We start from the raw sequence: 4456 nt of genomic DNA, 5'->3' as shown, positions 1-4456 counted from the left end.
AAAAAAAGCTTAAACTGCTCGCCATTCCACGTGCTTTGCAGTGTTTCACAGTCATTTTTGCTAGAGGCTGACCCTCAACAGCAGATATGTCTTTTTTCTTCTTCTGTAAATTGATACATAAATTATCTGCATGGCGTAACAAACGTTCGCCCATTACCAAACCAAAAGAGAAGTCAAACTGGGTCATATGAAATTGAACTCTTCTTATTCTTGCCTTCATATCATTATTTAATGGCTGAGACAGAGATCAGTCCCATAACTCATTAAGGGTGCCATAATTATTTAAACTACTATGCAGTGCCTGGGCTCGCACGGTTCATTTGGTTGGACAAAGTAAATTGATTCCAATTCGTCTGTCCTCAGATTCCTTACTTGTAGACTTAAATATTAACTGTAGTCTAGCATCTTGTTTTGGAGATTTTTAAACCAGTTTTGATATTTCATATTTAGTGTCCATAGAATCTTTCATTACTTTTATGTGGTTTAGTGTATCCGAGCATGCTAAATTAAAAGAGTGTCCATAGCAATGAGTATATAGGTATTTTGGTTCATTTTTCTTTATATTGGCTGCAACTCCATTCTTTTGACCAGCCACGATACTGCGACCATCGTAACATTGGTCTCTGCACTGACTCAAAGATAAACTCATACGGTGGATTACAACATCTTTAATGAGATCTGTTATTGTTACAGCATCAATTTTCTCTAATATATAGTCCTATGAAGTCTTCGTGAGGATTCATTTCACTGTCTAACCATCTGACGCACAGTACAAGTTATTTGTTTGAAATATCTGTTGTTTCATCAGCTAAAATGCTAAGGAATTGAAAATTGTGAACAGATAAAGCAATATTTCACAGAATATTTAGAACTAGAATTTGCATAATCTCATTTTGCATCGTGCCACTTGTATACTTGCCAGTACGCTTTCTAACCCAGTCCTTAATCTCTGGAATATCTTCACATCTTAAGTAAAGCAATTGCATAAAGTTTGAATCATTTTCCAATTTTCCTTCTGCACCATGACCTCTAATAGGCAAACCTTGTCGATCTAAAAACGAATATTAGACAATATTTTAAGTAGCATTTTACGATTTGACTGACGTTCCATTTCACTAAGATTTGATGCCATTTCTACTAAACTTTTTGTGTTCCCTGGGTTTGTTAAAAGGGATTCTACTGCTTGTTTGTGGCAATCAGGGGTGGCATGTTTATTAAAACCTTTATTATTCGACATGGCTTACTTCCAATTACAGTACCCAGAGAATATAAGTGCAGGATCCATCACCTTTGTTGACAGTTTTCCTTCATTATATACCTTGATGCATGTATGACAATACACTTTATCATCAGATTCATCATAATTGAGTCACCCCCAAACAGAGAAACAATCACTCTTCAACCGCCTTTATGAAATAGTTTTGTCATTGTTCGATACTGTATATTTGGAAAATTAAATAATTTAGACTGATGTGGCCTGTTTCCTATTTTAGGAGACAGTAGACCAGGGTTTGCTGTTTTCAGCTCTATTTCATCTTCACTTTCTATGGTAGGCCTATCAATAAGATATGAAGTTCCACTTGTATTAGGTTCTGGATTATCGACACCTAGATCAGTAGTGTCTATTTCTGGTCCAGACAGTTCTGCAGATTCCATATTATCTTCAGCTTGCTTTAAAGTTGTAGGCCCAACTCCAAATAGTGGCCTATAATAGATTGGTTGCAATGTTTCTTGCGTTTATGTTTATCCCGTTGAATTAAAAAAAATTAAATATTAACTGTGATTATGCCTACTGCAGCCCATTATTGTTTTTTTATATCAATTTGTCAATTACTATAAATAAATTTAAATTTTCCACTATTTTATTAATTGAATTTTGGGCCATAATAACTCTGAACTGGAACATGAAACCTGCATAATTTGAGCATTAGATATATTTATTTTTTACAAAATTTGGTCTACCAAGCTTTATTTTAATAATACCGGTATTTTTTAACCCAATATTCCAGTGAGATTGTTATTCTAATTCTATTTGAAAACCAGGTTAAGCCAAAACTAGTAAAAGATAACGTTATTTCTTATGCATGCTTACAATTTTTGTGGAAAATGTATTTAGTTTTTTTCTAATTACAAGTTGCGAAAACTTTAGCTGAGCAGTGTAATGTATTGTATGCGTAGGCCTGTTATCACATTATAATAACGCTGTGTGCTAGTCTTAGTTTGTCACGACAATTATCGATATGAATAACAAAAACACTCCTTGATTCTGATTATATGATCTTGCAACACAAAAAGTGTGTGTGTGTGGTTGGGTAAAAGTGAATAATTCTTTAAAAGTGAGGAGGGGCATTTTTTTATGTTTCTTAAAATGCCCCCACCCCATACCCCCACCATGTCACAAACGGGTGTGACGCCTATGCGTAAAGAGACTAAAAACTTGTTTTAATGTAACATACTTAATATTTGTAATGCGCCAACAGCTGAAGGTGTGGATAGTGTTCAGCAGCATATCGCGGACTCGAAACTTGATATTCGGATAAGCTAAATGGCACGCGAATGTTTAGGCCACGTTCGGCTCTTTATATGTTTGTATTTTACAATGGTGTTGCTTTCTCAATAATATTAACAATTTTACAAATTCACATATGTAATTTAGTAAAATTAATTAGTTTGTTTGTTTGTTTTGAATTTCACGCAAAGCTACACGAGGACTGTCTGCACTAGCAGTCCCTGATTTAGCAATGTAAGACCAGAGGGAAGGCAGCTAGTCATCACCACCCACCACCAACTCTTGGGCTATTCTTTTACCAACGAATAGTGGGATTGACCGTCGCTTTATAACGCTTCCACGGCTGAAAGGGCGAGCATGTATGGTTGGACGGGGATTCGAACCCGCGACCCTCATATTTCGAGTTGAGCGCCCTAACCACCTGGCCATGCCGGGCCCTAATTATTTAGTAGGTAGCTATCCGGGTTTTTATAAGTCTGTGCAACAAAGAATGGTGAAAGTGCCCAGCAAGACAAACGACTGCTTGAGACTTCGCGTTATACCAAATATTTTTTTGTTGTTTTTTTACTGTCGCAATTCTTTAGTTTTATAAAATAACAGCTAGTTACCTAATTTTAGACCTTAATATTTAAATATTCTTTCGAGAGCAAAGATAAGAAGAACCTTTAAACTTCGCGTTTGAACGTAACCTGTTCATGTGATCCAACTATTCCACTAGGTGGAACCTGGAGCTTGCTCAGGCAAGCACTACAGGTACTTATCCTCTTTAAAACATGTCCGATTTGTTTATTAATTTCTTTGAATGACAGCGCAGAGCTATAAATTAATAAACATATACACGTATATAGATATTAACTCATGTAATTCCTTTGGAAACTACACCCAACATTCGACTGACGGTTAAAGCATACGATCTGTGGGTCGCGGGTTCGAATCCCGCCACCGAACATATTCGCCTTTTCAGCCATGGGAACATTAGAATATAACTGTCAATCCCACTATCCACGAGTTGGTGGTGGGTGGTGTTAACAATCCGCCTTCCCTCTAGTCTATCACCTCAAAATTAGAGACGGCTATAGCAGATAGCCCTTGAGTAGCTTTGCACAACAATCGATCATGATTCCGGAAATCCAGTACGTGTGAAATCTACGGCTGGATTTAGAGTTATGGAGGCCCCTGTTATCAAAATATTATTGTCAAATTATTGATTGGTATAAAATTTAATGCACATACCAGTTTTTCATCTCTTTTTTTTTTCTTTACCCACTGGTATGTACTAACATGAAAAACAAAACAAATGTTTCGTATATTACAAAAGTTTAATGAAAAATAACGTAATGTAGCAAATCGTTTACACTCGAAACTCAACAAAAGAAATATTAGGTCGTCAAGAAATTAATGTCGCGTTTTGGAACACTTTCATTAAACTCCCTACTCCCCCCCCCCCCAAAAAAAGAAAAAATATACATCACGTATAATAGTTAAATGAACTGCCTAAACGTCACGACAGTGTAGCCTATATAATGTGTAAAGTTTAGTATATTTTAATCCCTTTTTGTGATAGCACACGACGAGACATGCATTCGGCATGTAATTCTGTTTGAATACTAGAAGGGAAACAACGCCTTTGTAGCCACAAAGAATATCAAAGACGTTTGTGGAAATGTTTTGAACGTTCGTAAGTGTCAACGATGGTTCAAAAAATTTCGTTCAGGTGACTTTAGCCTTAAAAACTGTGATGGCAGGGGCCGACATGTTGAAATTGATATTGATGCTCTGAAGATGCTTGTTCAGTTTAACCTAAGGCAACACATTCGTGAAATGACCCTGAAATTGCATATCTCTCAAGAAACAATACGTAAACATCAAAGGAATATGGGAAAACTCCTTAAAGAAGGTGTTTGGGTGCCTCACGAACTCTCCGATGATCATTGTTTCCAACGAGTG

Source organism: Limulus polyphemus, unplaced genomic scaffold (assembly GCF_000517525.1).
Source record: "Limulus polyphemus unplaced genomic scaffold, Limulus_polyphemus-2.1.2 Scaffold1732, whole genome shotgun sequence".
Lineage (NCBI taxonomy): Eukaryota > Metazoa > Arthropoda > Merostomata > Xiphosura > Limulidae > Limulus > Limulus polyphemus.
The sequence above is the reverse complement of the archived record's forward strand: the minus strand, read 5'-3'. Positions refer to the sequence as shown.